This window comes from Benincasa hispida, chromosome 7 (assembly GCF_027475165.1).
Source record: "Benincasa hispida cultivar pf3 chromosome 7, pf3_genome.v1.1, whole genome shotgun sequence".
Lineage (NCBI taxonomy): Eukaryota > Viridiplantae > Streptophyta > Magnoliopsida > Cucurbitales > Cucurbitaceae > Benincasa > Benincasa hispida.
The window spans coordinates 17792148-17804421 of NC_143484.1; the positions used below are offsets into that span (position 1 = coordinate 17792148).

General features: G+C 36.0%; 1 pseudogene across 1 annotated transcript in view; it reads right to left on the reverse strand.

The window, feature by feature from the left end:
- LOC150034965 (pyrophosphate--fructose 6-phosphate 1-phosphotransferase subunit beta-like) overlaps positions 1–2266 on the reverse strand; it is a 108494-nt pseudogene extending 106228 nt beyond the window's left edge. Inside the window, exons 1-5 of the transcript XR_016530472.1 lie at positions 2071–2266; positions 1628–1789; positions 1406–1527; positions 1223–1276; positions 1037–1140 (exon numbers count right to left, since the gene is read on the reverse strand). The product of XR_016530472.1 is annotated as a pyrophosphate--fructose 6-phosphate 1-phosphotransferase subunit beta-like (transcript). The remainder of the gene's footprint in view (positions 1–1036; positions 1141–1222; positions 1277–1405; positions 1528–1627; positions 1790–2070) is intronic.
- Positions 2267–12274: the final 10008 nt, after the last annotated feature.

Genomic DNA, 12274 nt, shown 5'->3' on the forward strand with positions numbered 1-12274 from the left:
GAAACGAAGAAAAAATCTATGGAGGAAACTGATAACAAGAAAAAGAATGAAAGGTTAAAAGGTTAGAGACTGAATGATCAGAAGGTACAGGCAGTGGGACAGATAGACCGATGATATTGGTCCAGTTTTTTCACTCTGGAGGAGAGCTCCAACTGTGGATATATGTACACTTGCCATATGATAATAAACTTGAAACTTGAGTGAGAAAGAAAAAGGTATTAACATCACAACATCACAACAATGAAAAAGTACAATCTCACATTAGGTAGATCAAATACAAAAGGTTAATAAAATTGAACAGAGAGAACTTGAAATATATGAACAGAGAGAACTTGAAATATATGAATATTATTTATTTATTTATAAATATATATTTTTAAAAAAGTGGACATATATGAACTTGAAATATGGTAATATCAATAATTCAGTTATTCTAAAAATGTCAGCACATCAGAACTATTTTTAGTTTCAATTTCATTAAGCAAAATTCTTATAGTGGTAATATTTTCCTATAGATCGAGCATTAACCATCACATTATCAATCATTTCTGAATATATCTGCATAAACATCAGCAGAGCCTATTAAGAGTCTCATCTCATGAATGCGACATTCCATTTTTTCCTTGAATTCTTGAATAAACTATTTCAACTTTGCAATAGTCACCAAAGTTGAGTCCAAACGAAATATGAATTCTAAAGTAGTTACGAAGAGAAATGAGCACCTTGCATGTTTCAAATCCAAAACTTGTGGAGATTTCTTTGCATTTGAGATCACCATAAATAGTTTTTGGGCAACCAATCACTCGGGTTTTCAAATTCTTACTCCTAATTTGAAAACAACAAAAATAAGGGGAAAATAAATAACAGAGTCTTTGCACACAAAAAAAATTGTACCATAGAGTAGTTAATTACTTAACCTTATATTTCTGCAATAAAGATAACATATAATAGCTTATCCATATATGACCATGAGAGCGAGAAAGAGAGAGCAAAAATGAGGGAGGCAATAAACAAATTTCATAGTTCTGAAAAATACCTAAGGTTTTCAGTGAGGAGACAGGCATTTATGTTGGAATCATCTCCACCATTTACAAGGCCATCTAAATCAAGTTTCTGAGCAGTTTCTTCAGCTTGCTTAAACTGAAAATAGAACCGAACTGTAAATTAATGCCTTGACTACAACTAAGATGTCTCAAAATGAAAATGGAAGAAAGAGTTTCACCTAATCTGGAGTTTCAATCTTATCCCTCCCACTGCATATCATATCAAAACCACCCTGATAAAAGAAAAATGCATTTAAATCGAGAATTACATTCAAATGGCAATCACTTCGCATCAAGACTGCACATATTCACACTAACAATTCTAACAAGTGAAAGCTAGAAATCCCTTCATGAAAATTAACCTTATTACGATATGGGTAGATAAATTATGCAGTTAGTTCTACATATTTACATTTCATGATCCCTAAAGGACCACCCTTGAAACCATACAACGTGCTTCCTTTTGCATGAACCTGTAGGTAATCTTCACCAAAATCGTAGAAGCTGCTAATTAGCCACGACTTGAATAGAGAAATGAACATTTATTCTTGATTTATAAATGTGGACACAATGAGATCCCTTACCAAATAGTCCAGAAATCACATTATGCCCTCTTGGTGCTTGGCCACCAAACTAAACAACTTCGATCTTCAATTTCTTATTCATTTGCACTGAATTGGAATCACTTGGCACCAACATTACCGATGGTTGGCCAAAAAGACCAGGAAACAGCTTCACAATCTCATCTACACGCGTATATAACACACAACTCAAACACTCTAAATCCTCAAGCAGTAGCAACTGGTCTCAAACGCATTCGGTAAAACTCAAGTTCCAAAGAAAAGCGAGATTTACAATCATCATCAAAACATAGTAAAAGAACATACAAAACTCAATGCATGTCATTACTCTTCCTTCGAGACATCAACCAACTCTGTTACCAAATAAAGTACAAAACAAAACACGTTATGAAGGCTAAAAACTCCAAAAACAGAAGAGAAAGTAAATGATCTATAGATAATATCACCTGGATTTCCGGCGGCGAAGCTAGGAGGACCATTGAGGATTTTGAAGGGGTTTTTGAGAACAGAGGGAAAAGGGAGAGGTTGATCGATACGGTGGGCTTGGACTTCGCTATACACAGTAGAAACACGACTGATCTCTAGCGGAGAAAATGCAATGATGGGGGAAACATCGACATTAGCGATGAAAGGCGAAGACATTGATAGGAGAGAAATGAAGATGAAAATGGGGAGATATGTAGAGAAGTGAAAGAAGTGGAAAATTGAGTGTTCGATATGATAAGGTCAAAAAGATGAAGAAGAAGGACTTGCCTAGAATAAGAGGAAAGAGCTTGTGGATGAAATGGATCACACTCTAAGAAGGGATTTTGGTTCTCCCACTTGCTCCACTATGCATAAGCTCCATATGAGTCCCTGACGTGAGGATTTGGCCAGCAAGAGACTAGAATTTTTATGACTAAAACAATGAGAGAGAGGGGGTTTCAATGCGAGGGAGAGATGGATTTGAATAGATTGCAAAGAAGAAAAAGGAATCTTCAACTGTTACCTTAAAGATAAATCAAATTTCGTACATGCCAAGAGCGGGAGACTGAAAATTCATTTTCGCCCTTTCCCTTTAACCTTTTAATAGCTTTTTTGAATAAATGATATGTTTCAATACTATAAAAAGTAACATTTGGTGTAGTGAGAATGACTAAATCTTTAAGACGCAAAAAGTCTAACTTAATACGTTAATACTAATAGTCCAATCCAACATCATTTCAAAAGATAATCTAAACTCTATTTTATGATCAGTCTAAAAAGTTTTTTTTCTCTTTTAAACCGTTCAAACAGTCCAAATAGATCAAAAACTCCAAACAATCCAAATATTATTTTATGACCAATCAAAATAGTCCAAATATTTTCTTTAAAAAAAAAAAAACCAACTATAGCCCAAATCTTCAGTCTAACTTATAATATTAAACTACAAAAGAAAAAAAATATTCAAATCATATACAAAACAAACTTCACATACTAGATCTCCCAAATTTTCAACAAAAATAGATCAAAACTCTAATTTTTTATGCACTCATTTAAATAAAATACTAGATCTATGAAGCACAATCTCATATATTGAAATAAAAACATTACCTATGATTAGCAGCGACAGGAAGAACGGTGCACGATAATAGGCGGGAAATAGCGGTTGTGAGAGAGAGGCAGAAAGAAAGGAAGGTTTAAGATGGGGAAGAAAGTGAAGGGAAAAGATCGCGGATGGCTTTTGGGACCTGACCAGACCTATATGCATGAAGAAGAATATATATCTCTGGTCATATTCTTGTGTAACTTATATTGTCCCCTTCATAGTGGTTCCTCGGTCCTGCTAGCCATTTTCTTGCTTGAACTGTACACATTCAAAGAGGGGACAAGCTAAACAAGCAAGCCATCAAAGTTTATAAAGTCAAAAGTTCGGAAGAACTTTTAGGTTTCCTTGTGACTAACTTAGCACACTTCTAGTGGTAGCCATTGGGCTAAATCTCCAAAAAGAGCCACTCAGTCGGGTGTCGGGTACACGATTTAGGAGAGTCGTGGACCCAGTCTATGATTACCTTTTCAACGTTGCATACGTAATAAAAGATGAAAATACACCATGTTATTGTAAAATCGGAGTGCATAACGAAACACGGATATGGAAAAAATTATAATATAATAATAAATACATATAATATATAATAGAAATAAATGACAAAAAGAATATAAAATAAAACAGTGAAATTATGAAAATTTCTCCACTAATTTTCCAATCTTTTTGGATTTCTCATCAATCTTCACCACCTTACAAAATCCATAAAATGACCACTATTTGGAGGAGAATTGGCAAGTAGGAGGTGGAATTAGTTAGACACTAAGGATGTGTACTCATAAGACATATAGACTATACGTTTGAAGACAGATGGTGTAGTAGGAGAATGTCATTTGGCCTTTAAGACACCAAGCTTTGGCACTAACGGGTATCTATTATTATTATAATATTTATAATACTCCCCCTTTGATGCCCATTATAAATATAAAATATGGCTCATTAAAGTCTTACTAGGAATAATTCTCATGAGAAAAAATTCTAGTGAAGGAAAAAATAGTACATATGTCATATAATTTATACTTTTAAAAGAATATTTGCTTCACCTCATGAAAGATCACTTAAGATCTCTAAGTCACTGTGAAACCCGAATTTCAATTTCCCTACTTAAGCATGTAATTAAGTGAATTACTAAGTATAAGTTAAATCCTATGTTGAAGAAAAGGAAAATTCTAAATGTTTGAAGAGATCTTCTTTTAGTAGTTTTGAGTTGAGCCTTAACTAGTAAAATTTGGCTAAGTGTGAAGTGAAAAAGAAACGATGCATTTGGTGTCAAGAAACATTAACGCATAAGGCTCTAATGAGGCTAGGTTTATAGAGGTTATAAGGAATTAAGCATTGAGGCCAAGGACAACCATGCATTGAGCTTGTAAGGTATGGATGCATGTTGGCCAAAGTGTTGGCAAAGAGGCACTGCCCAAAGGTTGCTCATGCGTTGGGATGATAAGATGTTGCGTGGGTGAGAGCGAGAGAGCTAAAAAATGAGCCCAAGGCGTTAGGCATTGAGGCTTGACAAGCGTGCTGACTAGTATGCACGAACATGGGCACTGGGCATTGGAGTGTTGCGGGCGGATGATCGTGTAGTTTCATGCGGTGCTAAATAATGCCAAATCTAAACGATAGCACTACACGATAGGCGATGGTGCTACACGATCAACAGAATACTTTTTTGTTGGTCTGCAGGAGAAGAAGCTCCAAGGAATCAGGCTGAAAGGTGAAGAAAAGACAGAAGGGTCGAGTTCTTGGGTAAGCTTGGGCCAGTCTTGATGATCAGAGGATTCCGGCCTGTTATAATTCTATAGTTAGGGTTTTCTATTCTTGTAAATATTTTGTGATATTTTTCTTTTCTATGCTTTGTACACTTGTATATATTCATATCTTTGGTGTATGAATTCTGCATTCTGATTATTTCTCAAAACTAAGTGTTTTACATTGTATTAGAGCTCTCTAAACAAACTTAGGGTTTTGTGAACCTTAGAGTTTGAGAATTTAGAACCCGTTTGTGATACGTTTAGGGTTTTGTGGAGAGATGAATTTACACTTTTGCTCACAATCACCATCTTCAGTTCGTTCGTCGTCATTAGCCACTACCGCTGCAGTCATCAGCCACTGCCGTCAGGGAAAAAACACTTTTTTTCGATACCACCCAATCCAACGAGGAGCCTAGCCGGCCACCTACAAAACCCCAAAGTCTGGTTGCCATTTAACCAATGCGTGAGGCTCACGCGCCGATTGTTCTAACTTGTCGTCCATCTACACACCGACTCATGTAGGCGCGTGCGCCATCGTTTTTTTATTCTTCTGTGGGTTTCTTCAGTGTTGTTAACTCTTCTTGATGGTGTGTTTGTTTAGGATATATAGATATTCTCACTGCTCGTAAAGACATCTCTTCGGTAAATTAGGGTTTGATTCTCTACTGTCCGATGTCTTTTTTTTTTTTTTTTGAGGTAATGACTGATAAGAAACCAGTAGTCATGTCTGAAATTGTTCTTATTATGTCAAAAGTAACTGAACACAAGTTGAATGGATCCAACTACTATTCATGGAGATCAAATGTCCTCCACTTTATTAAGAGCATGGAGATGGATGATTACATCATAGAAGAGCCATCGATTGATGCTAATAAGAAGATTTGATGGTGGGACGATTCAAGGATGCTTCTACAAATCAAGAATTCTATTGATCGTGAAATTGTTGAACTAGTAAATCACTACGAATCAGTCAAGGAACTATTGGAATATCTGGATTTCCTTTATTCAGGGAAAGATAATATTAATAGAGTATTTGATGTTTGTAAGACTCTATATCAACCTCATTAAGGAGAAAAATCTCTTACAAGCTACTTTATGGAGGTTAAAAATACATGTGCAGAATTTAATGCCTTGATGCCAATCAGCACAGATCCAAAAATTCTAATGGCTCAACATGAAAAGTTGTTTATCATGAGTTTTTTTAGTAGGTCTTGTACCTAATATGAGATGGCCAAAGATCAAGTGTTGTCAAGCTCAAATATCTCATCATTGGAAGAAGCTTACACTTGAATACTTCGTACTGAAAAGACACAAGCAGTTACGTCATCTAATTCTAGTAGTGCTTTGATTGGGCGCACAAATGATTATAGAGGTAATAAGGGAGTTGAATCAAATAGCTCCAAAGGTCATCCTAATAACAAAAGATCAAATCCAGGAAGTGTTGTTTGCTATTATTGTCATAAACCTGGCCATACGAAGTGTGAATGCAGAAAATTGTTGAATAAGGGTCAAAGGATGCCATCACCCTCTGCAGATGTCGCCTCTACTCCAGATAATCTTGACAAGTCAATTACGATTTCTGCAGAGGAGTTTGCTAAATTTTAGCAATATCTAGAGTCATTGAGGGCATCATCTTCTAGTATCAAGAGTCATTGAGGGCATCATCTTCTACTCCCATTACGGCCATCGCAGAGACAGGTAATATTTCTAAATGCCTTCTTTCCTCCACGTCAAAATTGGTCATTGACTTTGGCGCTACAGACCATATGTAACCCCAGTTTATTCTCTAACCTTTCTACATCTACCTCTTCACCTAATGTCATTATAGCTGATGGAACCTCCACTCCTATTTTAGGATTAGGAACCGTTCATCTTACTGAATCAATTTCTTTGTCATTAGTTTTAAATTTACCGCATTTCTCGTTTAATTTGATTTCAGTCAGTAAACTCACTCGTGATCTTCATTTTTGTGTCTCTTTTTTCCTGGTTATCATATTTCAAGATCTTACGACGAAACAGACTATTGGTAAAGGGCATGAATTTGGAGGTCTTTACATCTTTGAACCACAAACACGTATGGCCATCACATGCTCAAGCGTGTCGTCTCCCTTTGAAGAGCATTGTCGTTTGGGTCATTCGTCTATCTCTGTGTTGAAAATTCTTCGTCCGTAACTTCAACATTTATCTTCTTTAGATTGTGAGTGATGTCAGTTTGCTAAATTTCATCATTTGAGTTTGTATCCTCGAGTCAATAAACGAGCTAGTGCTCTTTTTGAATTAGTCCATTATGATGTTTGGGGTCCATGTCCTGTTGAGTCTAAAAAAGGGTAGGTATTTTGTTACATTTATTGATGACTATTCTCGTGTTACGTGGTTATATTTAATGAAAAGTCGTTCTGAGTTACTTTCTCATTTTTGTAACTTCCATGCTAAAATTTAAACTCAGTTTAGTGGTACTCTTAAAATCCTACGGAGTGATAATGTTAAGGAATATTTCTCTCATACACTGCAGTCTTATTTAGATGCCCATGTCATTCTTCATCAATCTTCTTGTGTCGATACTCCATCTAAAAATGGGGTTGCAGAACGAAAAAATCATCATCTCCTTGAGATAGCCAGAGCTTTGATGTTTCAGATGCATGTTCCAAATTTCTTTTGGGCTGATGTTGTTTCCACAACTTGTTTTTTAATAAATCGTATGCCTTCTTCCATCCTTAAGGGTAAGATACCTTTTCGTACTTTATGCCCCAAGCAACATTTGTTTCTCATTCCACCCAAAATATTTGGTTGTACCTGCTTTGTTTGGGATGTTCGGCCTCAGCATACTAAGCTGGATCCAAAGTCCTTAAAATGTATTTTTCTTGGTTATTCCCGTGTCCAAAAGGGATATCGATGTTATTGTCCTAGTCTAAATAAATATTTCGTCTCTTCTGATATCACTTCTTTTAACATACCCCATTTTTTTCATCACCGTCATTCTCTTCGAATAAGAGTCAGGGAGAGCATAAGGAATTAAAGGATGATTTCCTTATCTACATAGTTATTTCTCCCTCCGATCCTCTTCTTGATTCATTTCTACTTGTGGCTACCTCTACTCTTCCACCCATCGTTAAGGTCTATACTCGAGGACAACCTCCTTCAGTTCCATGCCCTGTACCAGAGTCTTCTTCGTCATTGGATCCAGAAACGAGTGATGATCTTCCTATTGCTCTTCGTAAAGGTAAACATACATGTGCTCATCCTATTTCCTTTTTTGTTTCATATAACCATTTGTCGCCTTCCACATGTTCATTCATTGCATCCTTAGAGCCTGTATCCATTCCTAAAACTATTTGTGAGGCAAATCTCATCCTGGTTAGTGTATCGCAATGGTGGAGGAGATAACTGCCTTACATGATATTTATACTTGGGATTTAGTTTCTCTCCCTACAGGAAAGAAAGCTATCGGTTGCAAATGAGTGTTTGCAGTTAAAGTGAATCCTGATGGTTCTGTTGCTCGGTTAAAAGTGCGCCTCGTAGCGAAAGGATACGCACAAACTTATGGCGTTGACTATGCTGATACTTTTTCTCCTGTAACAAAAATGGCATCTATGCAGTTGTTTATTTCATTAGCTTCAATCAATCATTGGCCTTTACATAAGCTTGATATTAAAAATGCATTTCTTCATGGTGATCTTCAAGAAGAGGTGTATGTGAAGTAACCACCAAGGTTTGTTGCTCAGGGGGAGAATGGAATGGTTGTCGACTTTGTAAATCCTTGTATGGATTAAAGCAGAGCCCACGAGCTTAGTTTGGAAAATTTAGTCAGGTGATTGAAAGCTTTGGAATGCGGAAGAGCATGTCAGATCATTCAGTCTTCTTTAAGAGATCCGAGGGTGGTGTCATCTTGTTGGTCGTATATGTGGATGATATTGTGATTACTGGTGATGATGCTTTAGGTATCCAGTCTCTAAAGACCTAGCTTCATATTCAATTCCATACAAAATATTTGGGTATGTTGAAATACTTTTTAGGAATTGAGGTAATAAGAAGCAAGAAAGGAATTCTATTATCACAGAGAAAATATGTACTTGATTTGTTGACTGAAACAAGAAAGCTAAGGTCTAAGCCATGAAGTACCCCAATGATGCCAAACTTACAGCTCACAAAAGATGGAGAATTGCTAAAAGATTCTAAAAGATATAGGAGGTTAGTGGGAAAACTTAATTACCTTACAGTGACTCGACCCGACATAGCCTATTCAGTAAGTATTGTGAGTCAGTACATGTCATGCCCTATAGTTGATCGTTGGGCTGCATTGGAACAAATTCTTTGTTATTTGAAGGCTGCTCCCAGGCGTGGTTTATTATATAAGGAATATGGTCATACTAATATTGAATATTTCTCATATGCCGATTGGACAAGATCTGAAGAAGACAGAAGATCAACCTCAGGGTATTGTGTTCTTGTTGGTGGTAATTTGATTTATTGGAAGAGTAAGAAGAAAAATGTGGTGTCACGTTCAAGTGCAGAATCAGAATATAGGCAAAATGTGGTGTCACGTTCAAGTGCAGAATCAGAATATAGAGCAATGGCACAATTTGTGTGTGAACTGATTTGGATATATGAACTTTTTGTTGAGTTGGGATTTGAAATCACCACACCGACAAAGTTGTGGTGTAATAATTAAGCAACTTTTCATATTGCATCTAATCCAGTATTTCATGAAAGGACTAAACATATTGAAGTTGATTGCAATTTTGTACATGAGAAAATTCAACAATGGTTGGTATCTACAGGATATGTGAAGACTAGAGAATAATTAGGAGATATCTTCACGAAAGAATTAGATGGAAGACGTATAGATTATCTATGTAACAAGTTGGGACATGATTAACATATATGCTCCAACTTGAGGAGAAGTGTTATAATTCTATAGTTAGGGTTTTCCATTCTTGTAAATATTTTGTGATATTTTCCTTTTCTATGCTTTGTACACTTGTATATATTCATATCTTTGTTGAATGAATTCTGCATTCTAATTCTTTCTCAAACCTAAGAGTTTTACACGACCAAACCACGAGGAGTTCTGATCTGAGATTTTAAGGTAAGCTTCCCGAGATATTTTAGAACATGTTTGTAGAAGGAAGTATCTCGAAATAAGGCTTAGAATGATGTGTAATCTAAACTTAAATTTAAATATGAAATTTAGAGTTCAAAAGAGAGCCTGAGGAAACCAAGGAACTTCTAGAGCGAAAGGTTCCTACCCTACTAAGGTGAGTGGTAATCTCCTTTAAGTCTTAAGCATATCTTTTAGAATATGTGTGTATGCTTATGTTGTGAATGAGTAATTTACAATGAGAATGAAATTATGTGAGTGGGATGGTCAGGGGGTCAATAGACCTAGTTCCTGAACTCGGGAGTAGAACCTCACAAGATGGTCAAGGGGTCAATAGACATAGGAAACATACGCAAGAGAGTAAGCGTTTATGACTAGTATCACTTTAACTATCTACCGTGTATGTAGGTAGAGTTTGAGAACAAACTCATTATGACTAGTATCAGTTTAACTATCTACCATACGTGTAGATAGAGTTGAGAACAGACTCATTCAAGACGAGGTTTGAGTATTAACCTCGTATTTGTGATATACTTGTATTTTTATGAGTTGAAATAGACTTAGAAGTTGCTTACCACTCACTGAGCTTCTTGAAGCTCATTCTTTTCTTTCATGTTTTCTTCTCAGGTAGCGAAAGGTGGGGAGTTCCAGGATGCTGCTAAGGTTAAAGTCTGCCACAGCCACAGTCACGCTTTCGGGTTTTAGAGTTGCCGATATAAATGTTGTAGTTAAGCCTGAAAGTTGTATAAATGTTATACTGTTTGTAATAAAATGAGTTTAGTCAAACAATTGTTGTTTACATCTTTGGCTTAAGGTTTTATGAGAGTGAAGAGGTTCAGATGGGCAGTAGGTATCATAAAATTGTGGTATTTGCGGTCCTTCACGCCTCCTCTCGGGCTCAAGAGGCGGGCTCGGGGCGAGGTGTGACAGTTACATCCCAATGTTGTGCACCAATTTCTCAAAGGTTGCGATAGGTAATGAATTCGTAAATAAGTCTGTCAGATATCCTTCGAATAAATTTGTCATACAATGATGCCACCATTTCTTTCAAGTTCATGAGTGTAGAAAAACTTGGGTAAAATGCGCCTTGTTCTATCTCCTTTAATGTATCATCCTTTGATTTGGATTATACAAGCCGTTTTGTCTTCGTATAATATTGTTGAAATATTGATAAACCATATGTTCCACAAATGTACTAAGTCATCAATCTTAGCCATACATTTAATCATAGTCCCACAAAGCATGCTCCTCATGAACGACATATCCTAAAAGCATTGTTTTCGAACCTCTAGAAGAGAGGCTCCTGTCCTTTGCTATTACCTTCAACCATGGAGATTGGTACAAAAACCATTTTTGGATCGTTGTTAAATTCCTCATAGAAGCTTCAAGATCCTATGAAATTTTCAAGGCACTTCTTGTCCCTAGATTCTAGATTTAAATATTGTTTTGGCTTATCTTAGTTTTATTTGTATTTTATTTAGTTCTATTGCCGATATATATATATATATATAAGGAGTAAATGTGTTATTTATAAAGGAAATTTTCACAGAAAGAAAAAATGTTAAACAATTTCCAGAAATAACAAAAAAAAAAAAACACTTACGTCTGATAGACTTCTTTCAACGTCTGTCACATAGTATCAATGATAGATTTCTATTAGTTTCTATCACTGATAGACTTCTATCATCCTCTATCAAATATATTAAATTTTACTATTTTGCGTAAATAGTTTAATTTATTTTTCTATTTTTGAAAATCTCCCTAATATAACCTAAATTTCACTATACAAAGTCCTAAGAATCCCATATACGTACTGATGGCGGAAATTTGGAAGTCAATTTTACTCGACAACAAAAATCCCTCGGACGTGGTATGATGCATGTTCTTAAGATATGCGTTGATAGTCATGCGTCCTGCCACAAGTTTTCTTGCACTCATGCCAAGTATAACACGAACGCAAGTTTCTCAGGTAATCCAAGGTGGAACATAGGGACTTGTAGCAAAATGAATGAGGTGATGTGCATGTGGTGGTTTAAATAAAAGAATAAAAGGGAGGTTGCTACGTTAATCCTACTCCTACTCCTGTCTAACAGACAACACAATGAGAATATGCATGAAAAGTAGAGATATGACAAACCTTGACATGAAATAAATGTATGGGAAAATAGATAAAATGCGGAGATGATTTCATTGCAACCCTTAAGAGTGACCGCAAGGGCAACCTTTGTCAGCGCAAGCCA